This window comes from Anopheles moucheti, chromosome 2 (assembly GCF_943734755.1).
Source record: "Anopheles moucheti chromosome 2, idAnoMoucSN_F20_07, whole genome shotgun sequence".
Taxonomy (NCBI): domain Eukaryota; kingdom Metazoa; phylum Arthropoda; class Insecta; order Diptera; family Culicidae; genus Anopheles; species Anopheles moucheti.
In genome coordinates, this window is record NC_069140.1 from 71,943,631 (window position 1) to 71,956,785 (window position 13,155).

Consider the following 13,155-nt stretch of genomic DNA (forward strand, 5'->3'; position numbering starts at 1 on the left):
TAAATCAGCTGCTGGTTTGCGATCCAGCCAAACACGACCAGTGCACCAAATTGCAGAAAATCGCTGTTTGCAATATTTCAAATGTTGTGAACGTTGCCAGGCCTGTTTGAAGTGGCTGTCAATCGAGTGCTGCTGTTCAAAGTGTGGCGACAAAACTCAAAAGGATGAACCTTTGGCAAAATCTATGCTGCCAACCTGCTTCAACGACCCGTCCGAATTGGGGCCGGCACCCAAAGGAAAAACGCCATCTTTCTACGGTTTGGACACAATGGAAGTTCCGAATCGTGTCGATGGAAGTTCCCAATCGTGTTGTTCCCAATCGTGTCGATTGTGCCACATTTGCCAAATTCGTTGTATCGATTGCGCATACCAAATGAGTCTGAAGGATGAGTCCAAATCGTCCAGCTCTTTCAGCTCTTTCAGCTGTGTTCCTCGACAGATTATATCTGCAACCGCTCCAACGACGGCCACAAAGGCCAGACCTGTTAACCGTCGTCCGTGGCGTACTGGTCGTCCATCCCACGGTCCCAAACCCGCCTGCGTTATGCTGGGAAATGACAACAACGAATCTACCAACCAGCCGACTGCTGATGGCAAAGATCGTGTCAATGCGGCCAGACCTGTTACCCGTCGTCCGTGGCGTATCGGTCGTCCATCCCACGGTCCCAAACCCGCTACCAACCAGCCGACTGCTGATGGCAAAGATCGTGTCAGGGCGGCACAGATTCGCGAAAACTACAACGACAATGTACCCGTTTCGCGGAAAAAAACAGTCGGCTTCCGTACGGATGATCCTGCACAAGGGGATCACAAGCAGAAACCAACGATTCACCAACGGAAAGATGTCAAATCCAAAGCTCCCGGAGTAGGTGGAGGTGCAGCGAAGGAAAGCAAACCTACTGGAAAGGGCAGCAAAAAGTAAATCACACCACAACAGTTAGTGTTTCGTTTTGAAGCCTCGATGCCGTCAGATGGCGATACTGTTCGGTTTGTTGGATATTTCTCCAACATGTCCGACTAATCGCAGCCGTTCTTATACACCTATTTCTTTATCTTATTTCTTTATACACATATTTCGTTATCTTGTATCGTACCTTTGGAACTAAAAATAGAAATTCGCGTATTCTCGGATAAAAAAAATAATATTTTACATCGAATTAGTGAAATGGCAAATATCACACATGTACTTTGTTACACCAATCAAGTAAATCTGGAATGTATTAATAAAAGATGAAATTAAAGATACTAAAAACAAAGTACTGCATGAAGGTTTTTTTTATTAAATAATGTAATAGTTATTTTTCTGCATGTTTCCATTTTTAAGAAGCGTTTGTGCTACAGTTTACAGCTACAGTTAAACAAACACGGCTTTAGATTCGGCACATTTAGTTGCCAGCAGTTTCAGCAGTAGTAAATGTGGAGGGGAAAGATAATTTCTCGGATAGTGCATAATTTCGTAGTGGAAATTAACGTGAACCTCGTGACAATTAAAAAGGGAACGGTGACACATGTTGCCATTATGTCATCGCTTTGCACTCGTCAACAATTAAATGATGCAATAATGAGTTGGAGTGCACCCTTTAGTAATATGTTTTCATTTTCTTAAGAGAAGGTGAATTAGTATTGACGTTGTCGAATAGTTGAAATTAATAAAAGTGTGTTTTAAATCACATCTGTTTCAACGAGAACATATATCTTCACTGTACTATACCTATGATGCATAGCTAATTTTTTACTGAAAATGTTTGGCAATTATGCAAGTCAAGCGAAGACAGCTAAGGCTTTAATAAAGTTATAACAAATTATCTTACCTGGTTTTTTACATAAATTTCAATTTTAATGGTAATTTCTTTACATTCTGTTTGTTAAATTTTGTTTTAAATTCCGTGGTAACCTAACCTTAAAGTAACCTTTTTTATATTTATATTTATATTGCAAGTTGTTTTCTCTTCTTTTAGCTTCTTTTCATACTTTATGAGCCATTGTTTTGTTAATTGTGTAATGCTAAACGTTACAGTGATTTTTATTCTTTTGTTACATCGTTCCTCATCCAAAATGCTGTAGATTTTCTTTCTTGGTGAACTGAATTTACAAGTCCTATAATAAATTGTCTTTCTCTACATCTTAAAACACTAATCTAACCGTATTAATAGTCTGAACAACAATTTCGTCAAAAATAAGTGGCAAACATTTTCCGATGAAAAACTGAACAAGTTACACTCTCGCTCACCAAGTTTCTTCGAAAGGAAGAGGCAAATTTTGCATAGTGCAAAGTGCAAAGTGGAAAGTTACTACTACACAAATTTTTTGGGGCCCCCGACACGGCGAGGCCCTAGGCGACCGCCTACACCGCCTACCGTTTGATCCGCCGCTATACTCACTTTAATAGTTTCTTTGACTCAAATCAATTTACCTTGCTCTTGCAATGGGGTATGATCCGAAGCCACTTGATGATCCTGACAACCCCAAGTAGATGGTGACGCAGCGCAGAAAAGGAGGGGATTGAGTCCTCCAACGTTTGGGAAGATAACTAAACGTAAATTCTAGCTGTCACGAGAGTCTATCACTTTGACTTATAGAAGATGGTCCCCGTAATTTGGTCGACTTTGGTCATTAGCGACTTTGGTCATTATCATTCGTACTAGTATGGCAAGTTTGTCCGGGATTCCAACAGAGTTCATTGCGTCGTAACCGTTATCTGGCTAACCTGACTATCGTATGCGGCCTTGAAGTCATTGAAGAGATGGAAAGAATAGAGTTGCTGTTCCGTCAGCAGTTCTCCAAGATCTGCCGCATAGTGAGAGCATCTGATCAGTGGTTGATTTCCCGTTTCGGTGGTTGATTCGGTGGTGGTGGTTGATTTCCCTGTGTGATAATTTCCAACTACTATTCCTGGCGTAACGACCTAGTTTAAATGCGATGAATTTTGTTTTCTAGTGCTGCAACCTCAATTTTTTATCAGTCGGTGCCTGGTGCTTTATTATTGTTGAGTCGACGGAACGGTAGCAGTACACGTGTAGCTTATATTATGTTTTGCAACTCAAACCAATTTTAATAAGATATCCATGAAATATTTGTAAAAATTGAATTATTTTGTATATTTTAGACGTAAAAAAGTTGCTTTTGTTAAATATGTATATCGTGCTATTTTCGTATCATGTCTTAATTTGCTTGTAAAATGACTTGTAATTCTGAAAAACCCTCATTAAACGAAAATCCCCTACGTCATTGATCGCAGAAAGGGGCAAAAAAGCATTAGGAGCCTATTTTATACTTCATGCTTCTTCCTCCGTGCTGTGCGTTGAAACCGGTTAGTGACTAAGCTGACAAAGCATAGCCGCACCACGCAAAACCCAATGGTCCGGTTTCACATTGGGATCACAATTTAGCAACAACGCTATGACAAAGTTAGTACTGTGGCCCGTCGTGGAAAGCGTACCGCGCCGTTCGGCCGTCTTGTATACCGGACAGCGGTACGTGTGCCGCGGAACAAAATCGTCTTTTTTCATCGGTTTCAGCAGAATCTAAAAGAGCAAATATGAATTTAGCGACAGGAAAACCTTACCATCTTAAGCAGTACTCACGTATGGCACGGTATCAAACAGGACGCGTGGTATAGACTCCTGCAGATCCCATCCTGCCCTTTTCCCTATCCCATTATCGAACACTAGCAGATCGATCGGTATGACGTACTTGCGGGCAAAGTTTTGCTGTGCGCCGGTCAAAAATGCCTGGGTGAAGAAAAAGCCCGACACCCAGAATGTTGCTGGCGGGCCTTCGTCGTACCATTTTTGCAGGAATTCTAACCGCGCGATAAAGTCCGCAATGTACGAGCCGAGCGTTTTCAGGCTCGGGTAGGAACGCTTCGCCCAGACGGATGGGATCTTGACGACCAGTATCGCGCTGACCACCTCTTCCACGGTTGGTGACATGGCGACAAGACCCTGCATGGCTTTGCGAGCCGTCTGGAGTCTACCCCGGATGCAGATGAGTAGATTGTTAAACGGTACCATCTCCTGCACCAGTACCGTATTCATGCTCTGCAGAAGATAAGGGAGTATCGTGTATATAACATTCCTGTAATCGAGAGAAATCTCAGTGCGAGAACTGACGAGTTACCTGATGATAGTCGGTCGGATACTTCTCCAGTGCGGCGTCCCGATCAAACTCTGGCGGAAGAAGCTTCAAAATGTTTGACGATACGCTAATCACAAGCTCGGCAGGAGTTTCCCTGAACACACCGGTTGATGTGTTCTGTGCGAGAATAACATACTCAATTAGTAGACTACTTACGTTACGTTAATGTTTTAGAAAATCAAGAATTGGTTACAGTAATTTAATGAAACTTAAAAACAAAATCAAACAGTTTCCAATTTTTTACAAACCTTTAAATCCTCAAGAATCTACCATTGTCAATTGAATGTGGAAATCCAATGGAAATTTAGCCAATTAGTAGAATGAAACATAATCAATTTTTGTTTAAAATTTTTTGAACCAGGTTTGGCAATTTAACCTAATTTTACATTATCTTCATTTGCAGCAAATGCTAATGGTGGGTATTTTGGGAATGTAGCATTAAATTCAGATAATAAAGTTACTTAACATTGAAAAGTAAATTGTTTTAAAGTTCCAGTGTGTGACAGTCAAGGCAGTTTAAATGTATTTCACCTATATTTACTAATCAGTGAGGTACTGTGGGAATTAACCAGAAGAATACCTGGCATACTTACGGTACGATCCTTCAGTTTGAATCCGATAAGAAAATGGCGTTACTGACTACAGATGTACTACACCTAACAACCGACATACCTGTGTCTTGAGCGTATTGGCCAACAAAGTGTCCGTTCTCTCGTTCTCCAGCACCTGCGCCGTGTAGAACTTTGCTAGAAGCGTATTCAAACACCGACGATCCCAATCATCCGTTACACGGCCACCGTAGTTACACTCTCCGGTTAGGTAGCGTAGTGCCACATACGGTACTTCTTCATACTCGTCCAAAAACATTCGCAACTGCGTCAAGCTGATGCTCAGATCGGTCTCGTTAAACTCGTACGGTATGTTCCAACCGATCGGACCAAACTGGCGCCGCTCCTGCACGACACCGTGGAAGAAGCACAGACTGAACAGGAGCTTTTTGAAGTTGGCCGATTGTTTGCACGCCTCGAACCATTCGACGTTGGATATTGGATCGCTCATGAACGAGCGCGACACGTTCATGCGTAGACCTTTCGGTGGTTCGTTGGTAATTTTGATTCCATTTTGTAGTACCACCACCGGGAAGTGTTCCGTCGGATAGGAGGTTAGCCAGAGCCGAAAGTCGGGATGCGTTGTGTCCGGTTGGAAGCTTTCGCAGATCTTCTCTAGCGTCGGCATCCAGCTCTGGGCGAGGTGACAGTTTTGCAGCAGAACCCAATTGCCGAACTTGGTACCTTCGTCGATCATTTTGGTTGCGATAGGTCCCTGACCCTGTCCGAGCGATAGTGAGAAGAGCCGATTTGCCCCCAGACCCTGGGCGTCAGCAAATTTTATCAGCGTGGCCATCGGATCGGTACCCGGTGTTAGCACGAAGATCAATGGCACACAACAGTTCGATTCGTCGTACGATGCAGCCAAATTGAAGGCCGGAGGTTCCACGTATTTCGGTTCCATTGTTTCTGGAATTGATTGCTTGATTGATTGGAACAGTCAGTCTACAATAATCAAATCTCCGATATCCTATAGGGTAACTGTTCACCTACCTGCCACATATAACTCGATCGTGGGAACCAACTTATCCGCCCGGAAACATCGAAGTACCAGCAGCTTCTGGAACGCTATCACCGTGGAATTCCACGGCTCCGGAATGGATGCCTCATGTGGTGTATCGTCGTCAAAGTACCGCTTCCAGTTCTGAACCACATGTTCCTTCAACGGGGCGAAATCTTCAAACGACAGATCTCATCCCAATTTTTGTCCGGTAGCCAAACGGCTGGCGGGTAGGGATCAAGATTGTCCAATCCAACACCTCCGGTAAGCAAAAACATCAGCTCGGGCGACCCGAGCTGGCCGGCATCCTGCTGCAGATTCGTAGCCAGCAATAGCGAGAACAGTATCTTGTCCTTTTCAAACAGGCTGCGGCAGATATTCTCGTAAAGGCTGTACGTAAAGTAGGTCCTAAGATCCTCCAAGCGGGCTGGTACCTCATCCACCTTCTCGGTATTGTCGATAGTCGCGGTAAAGAGGTTTACGAACCAGTTCAGGCTGTACTGATACATCGGATCGATGCAGGCCAAGTCGGCAATCGTGAAGAACAGCACCGTCGAGTGGGCCGCTATCGGCGTGTACTGCAGACGGGCCGCATCGATCTGACGTTCGGTCCCCTCGGCAACGATTTGCTTCTCGTTGATCTCGTTGGCCAGCGTTTTCGACGAGCTTAGGACCGATACAGCGGTTTCATCCTCGAGAATGTTACCCTCGGACGAGAGGACCTGCAGGATCTTGTCTTCGATCTCCTGCAGCTGCCGCTTGTTCTCCACCCCTTGCACGATCAATGCGTTCTTTTCTGTCTCGAGTTCGGGCCGTTCGCGCGCCACTGTTATCGAAAGCAGCTGATCCTGCAGTCCAGTCTGGGTGATCATGAAGTTGAGTAGCGTCACCTTCACCGCTATTTCCGGCAAGTAATGGGGACTACGGAGTTTTGTTGTGATGTAAAATTTAAACGAATCATTGTACTCTATGATTGAGTCACTCAGCTTGATACACATTGTTCCCCCCTGTCGGAAGATTTGTTTCAACTGAATCGGTTCCAGCATTGGTTCGATCTCTTCACCGACATTCTCCAGTAGCACTGGTAGACCAAACTGTATGGCGTTCTCCAGTACGCGTGTATAGTCAGGGTGTGAGAGACGTATTATACAAATACGGTTCGCCTTCTCCAGATTGCGTACCCATGTGTTAGCCTGCCCTTGGGGATCGATCATCAGAGGCCAGCGTCGAGCATTGCTAAAAAGAGGAAAAAGAGCACACATTACACTTCACATCTCGAGTCTTACCATCGCATCGATACAAAAACACGATCGCTATTCTCTAAATATTCCCAAAGCCCCTGGTCAATTCTTACTGAAAGATGATAGCACTCTCCACTGAAAATGCATCACTTGTCAAACCGAAGATGTTCCACGCCCGAATATCGACCGGGTTTCCCAGTACGTTCACGAGCTGGAAGTCCTGGGAACAGATGGTTCCACGATCCGTACACCGTTTGTTGTGACTGTTATCACAACGCGCGTTGTTTACACTAGAGTAGCCCCTTACAACAGCAATGCTGTTGTAAGGTTTCTGTTTAGGATTTGCCAATTGGGAATTATGGCATGAATTATAGCAGCTGATAGTATTAGTGACAAACGAAAAATCATAAAAAGGATTAATAAAGAGGACTCTTCGACAAGCACTCATTGGGCTCAGACGTGGTTTCGCGATCCGAAATTCGAGCTATTGAACATGGTCCTTCGAACCGGATATTTTGATATTGAAGAATTGTATTGAATTTGTAAGAGTGGTTATTTCGGAAAGTTTCGCGAACGTCTGTAGCCGTTGTTGGATATGGCAGTACTGTCGAAGGCGTCTCGCGAGCGAGTTACACTATAGGCGCCAAGAATATTTGGCCTGAGTATTTCGTGTTTGAGCAGTTTAGGTGAAAGTGTTAACTGCGGTTATTGCTCGCTACCATACGGAATCGTGTGTCACAGATAAGTAATCGAAATTCTGCGGGACACACAATAACGTGGACAGTGTGATTGAGTGCGTGCCAGCGACGCTATCGTGCTTGGGCTAGTTTTTCGTGTAAGTTGGCAGTGTGTTGGTGTGTAAAGGTTGATCGTATCGCATCGTATTGGAACATTCTGTGCGCTATCCACGGTCTGCAAAGTGAGGTTCGTGTAATTTTATCGGTTCGAACCGTCATGGAATCGTAAGTGCAACAGTGGAGGATCACGATCGGGTGAATGACCAAGGTGACGCCACTAAGATCGACCGTTGAACTTTCAACTAGTTACAACTACTATCGTGCTGAGTGATAGCGTCGGTAATCAGTGTACGTAGCGTAACTCGCGTGAGCTACTCGTTTTTAGCAGGTGCCAATAGTGTTGCTAAGCAGTTGGACATCAGTGTTAGTTTACCGCGCGGCACGGGTAACTCAGTAAGGTGTAACTCAATAAGGAGATCGCTAGTGAGTGCCGATAGCGTCATTTTTACGACATCACACCATCGCTGCTAGAAGGCGCGCAAATTGTAAAAAATAAAATGGCGACCAAGGAAAAAAAGATTCTGCAACAGCTAACGCGTACTTACAACGATCGAGCGAGTATTATACAAGGTTTCGTTAATTTCATCACGAAGTACGATGCATTAGTGCATAGTGTAGAAATAGAGACACGGTTACAAGGTTTAGAAGATGCAAGGTTGGCGTTTGAAGTGGCTCGAGATAAGCTTCTGGTCGAGAATGATGATTGTGATTCGGAGCAATTGCGAATTGATCGTGAGTTATTCTACCAGCAGTACTACCAAGTTAAGGGTTTTTTGAACAACAAAATGGCCGAAGAGAATATTACACGTCTGGACACGAGTGTCCGATTCGGTGGGAACAGTACCTTGTCGCAAACTTTACACGGAGCGTCGCGAGTGAGATTGCCAAAGATGGAATTACCGACATTCAGTGGTGAAATAACGCAATGGCTCACTTACAAAGACAGGTTTACATCGATGGTGCATGATGTCGCCGATTTGTCTGACGTGTTAAAGCTCCAGTATTTGTTAGCGTCACTGAAGGGGGAAGCAGCGCAGCAGTTTGACCATGTGCAGTTGATCGACGGCAATTATGCTAGCACATGGAAGGCCCTAACGGATCGCTATGATAATTCCAAGGTGACCAGGCGAGAGTACTTCAAGGCGTTAGTGCACCTGGAGCCGATGATGTCGGATAGCGTATCAGAGCTTACGCGTGTTGTTAACGAGATCAAGCGTCTGGTTAGAGGAATGGAACGTCTTAAGGAACCAATCACTCACTGGGATACACCACTGGTCGCATTGACCATGCTAAAGCTGGATAAGCAGCAGTTGCTGGAGTGGGAGAGGTCGTCAGCCGATGCGACGGAAGACAAGTACAAGATGATGATAGAATTCCTCGAGAAGCAGACGAAGATGTTCAACAACGTTTCGAGTCATAGTATCAGAGTTATCACCACGAAATCGGCAAGTAATACGAAAAGTGCAACTTCTAATAATGTGTCTTCTAGTCTTCCAGGTAAACTATCTGGAAAGGCACTTGGGCGTATCAGTCAGCCGAGAGGTTCACAAGCGGTCGCAATGGCATGTACGGCAGAAGCTCGAGGAGAAAATATGGCTTGCTGTTCACTATGTAGCGAAAATCACCCCTTGGCAAGTTGTTCGAAGTTCGAGGAAATGTCTCTAGATGAGCGACAGCGAGTTATAGCATCGGACACCTTGTGCTTCAACTGTTTAAAGGGAAACCATCGTGCTCGGTTTTGCAGAAGCAGAGAAAGATGCAAGATTTGCAAAGGCTGAAGAAAAGGCGGGTGCAGAGACCACTTTCTGGTGTTGGAGCGGCAGTGTTCAACGTGGAAACCTTGGTGTCGGTAGACGTTAAATCTCGTAACTCATCGTATGCAGCGTGTTTGGAGTGTTTGGTGCTTCCGAAGGTTACGGCGAGATTCCCAGCGCAATACATCGATATCAAAGGGTGGAAAATTCCAGAAGACTTGCCGCTAGCAGATCCAGGGTTCAACCAGCCAGAGAAGATAGACCTACTGATTGGTGCAGAAATATTCGGAGAGTTGTTACAACAAGGACAACTAAGATTGGCACCACATCTACCCATGCTTTTAGAAACGAAACTTGGCTGGATAATTAGTGGACGTGAAGTATGTAAGGGTTCCATCGAGTCTTCGGTTACACTAGCTAATTGCGTATTATCGGAAGAAAATCTAAATGCAGCCATGGAACAACTAGTAATGCTCGAAAACATACCGGAGGAAAGAGTTCAGTCCAGCGAAGAGGAAGCTATGGAACAGTGGTATCTACACACGACCACACGAGAGAAAACTGGACGTTATGTAGTCGAACTCCCCAAGATACCTCAGTACGAGGAAAGGCTAGGTGATTCCATGCAAGGTGCCGTAAAACGATTTGCATCAATAGAAAGGCGTTTGGCACGAGACAACAGACTCAAGGAGCAATATAGCGAGTTCATGGAAGAATACCTTCGACTGGGTCACATGACCGAAGTTTCATCCGCTGAGAAGGAGCATATGGAGGGAAGTCGTTATTATCTACCTCATCATGCGGTGTTGAAACAAGCGAGCACAACTACAAAGTGCCGCGTGGTATTTGATGCCTCGCATAAGACCAGCACGGGAACATCATTGAATGACATCCTTCTTAACGGTCCGCAGCTACAAGATGATATTGTATCAATTCTTCTTCGTTTTAGGATGAGAAGAATAGGGGTTGTTGCCGATGTGGAAAAAATGTACAGGCAGGTTCTAGTGTCACCGGCAGACAGAAATCTACAATGCATCCTCTGGCGCAAAGAAGGGTCGGAAAACGTCTCAACTTTCCAATTGAACACCATAACGTACGGAACGGCCTGCGCTCCTTATTTGGCCATTCGAACATTGCGGAAAATATTCGAAGATCACGAAGAAAGCCATCCGAAGGCTATGTGTTGGTACAACGACTTTTACGTCGACGATCTTCTTAGTGGTGCTGATACAGAAAAAGAAGTTCAACAGATTCGGAGTCAGCTGGTTGAGATGCTTGGTAGCGCTGGCTTCAGAATTCGAAAATGGGCTTCGAATGCGGCAAATGCCTTGAAAGATGTTCCGAAAGAAGACCTAGCTGTGAGCGAAGAAGTGAATATTGAAGGAGCAGGTGTTGGCACGTTAGGACTGGTGTGGAAGCCAAACCTCGATGTCTTCAGCATTCGGGTACCGGTTATAGATACATCCAAGCCGATTACGAAACGGAACGTGCTGAGCAACCTGGCCAAGATGTATGATCCTCTTGGATTTTTAGATCCGATCAAGATGAAAGGGAAACTACTGATGCAAACCCTATGGACACTGAAGGAGCCTAATGGAAGAACGTGGTCGTGGGATGCAGAACTACCAGAGAAGATCCAATCAGAGTACAGTGTATTCTCCGGCAAGTTGAACCTGTTGGATGGCATTGTCGTTCCACGGTACCCGAAGTTGGGCACCAATTGGCAATATCACATTTTTTGTGATGCTTCCGAGCGAGGCTACGGTGCGTGTGTCTACATTCGAAGCGGCTCAGTTACGAAAGGATTCAATATCAGTTTGATCATATCAAAGTCGAAGGTGGCACCGTTATCGAAAAAACTGGTGATCGCGAGGTTGGAGTTGTGCGGAGCACTTTTGGCGAGTCGGTTGTATCAGTTCATTCGTAATGCACAGCTGCAAGAAGCACCATGTTTCATCTGGACGGATTCGATGACCACTTGGCACTGGATAAATGGGTCCCCGCATACCTGGAAGACGTTTGTGGCCAATAGAGTAGCTAAGATCCAGACCCTGACAAAGCATTGCGTTTGGCGACATGTGCCTGGGTTGCAGAATCCAGCTGACCTCGTGTCACGAGGTTGTGATCCAGATGATTTCTGCAAGAACTCGCTGTGGTGGTCGGGGCCAGAATGGTTGGCACTAAATGAAGAAAATTGGCCGGACCCACCTGAGACAGGAGCATCACCGGAGATAGTGACAATAGCGATTGAAGAGGAGCGAGCTGCAGCCAGTGCATCAACTGAGTCATCAGAAAAGAAGAATATGTTTAGTGAACATTTGTTCAAGCGAATATCGTCGTACACTACTCTATGTCGAGTTGTAGCATATTGTATGAGATTTGGGACGGCGATGAAATCGAAACGAAAGCAGCTTTCTACGAGTCTGTCAACGGAGGAGATATTAAATGCTGAAATTCGCATAAGTCGGTTGGCTCAAGTGGAAGTATTTTCGGAAGAGATAAAGCAGTTGCGAAAGGGTGATCGAGTACCTGGAAAGTCACCATTATCAACGCTTGCCACTTATCTGGACGACCATGGTTTAGTACGAGTGAAGGGGAGGCTGGATAATTCATCATTGAGCGACTGGACGAAACATCCGATAGTTATCCCGAAGACGCATCAGCTATCAGAACTGTTAGCGCAACACTATCATCGAAAGTTACTGCATGCAGCACCGCAGTTAACAGCCATCGCACTTCGTCAACGTTTTTGGGTGCTTGGCGCGAGAACGACTATTAGGAAGGTGTGCCGTGAGTGTGTGATATGCTTCAAGGCCAAGCCATCGAGTGTTGTTCAACCAATGGCACAATTACCAGCAGAAAGGGTCATGAAGGCTCGACCTTTTTCAATATCTGGTGTGGACTATTGTGGGCCTGTCTTCATCAAAGGAAGTCATCGGAAGGCAGCACCAATTAAGGCCTTCATCGCAGTTTTTGTTTGTTTCGTCACCAAGGCGGTACATCTAGAGTTGGTTTCAAACCTCAGCACAGAAGCATTCTTAGCGGCTTTAAGGAGATTTGTCGCGAGGAGAGGACTAGTGTCGGAGATGCATTCGGACAACGGAACCAATTTTAAGGGTGCCGCAAACGAGTTAAACGCCCTTTATAAACTATTACAGTCGTCTCAATTTCAGAATTCGGTACAAGAGTGGAGCAGCTCGAGTCGTATCACCTGGCGATTTATTCCTCCTCGTGCTCCGCATTTCGGTGGACTGTGGGAAGCAGCGGTACGTTCAATGAAGCTTCATCTTAAACGTGTACTTGGAGACACATCGCTGACGTACGAGGACATGACGACTTTGCTGACTGAAATAGAGGGATGTTTGAATTCGCGACCGATCACTCCGATGTCCGACGATCCTGCGGACCTAGAAGCGCTAACCCCAGGGCACTTCTTAACTGGATCAAACATGCAGCAGCTACCAAACCTCGACATGAAGGACGTCCCAGAAAATCGTTTGAATCATTGGCGAGCCACGCAACAACGCGCTCAACATTTCTGGAACCGATGGCATAAGGAGTATTTGCAACAACTGAATGCGAGGACAAAGTGGAATGGGATTGCTACAGAGCTTAAAC

General features: G+C 45.3%; 1 pseudogene; it reads right to left on the reverse strand.

Annotated features, from left to right (window-relative positions):
- Window positions 1-3,125: 3,125 nt before the first annotated feature.
- Window positions 3,126-7,481, reverse strand: LOC128298850 (dynein axonemal heavy chain 7-like; annotated as a pseudogene).
- Between the last annotated feature and the right edge of the window lie 5,674 nt (window positions 7,482-13,155).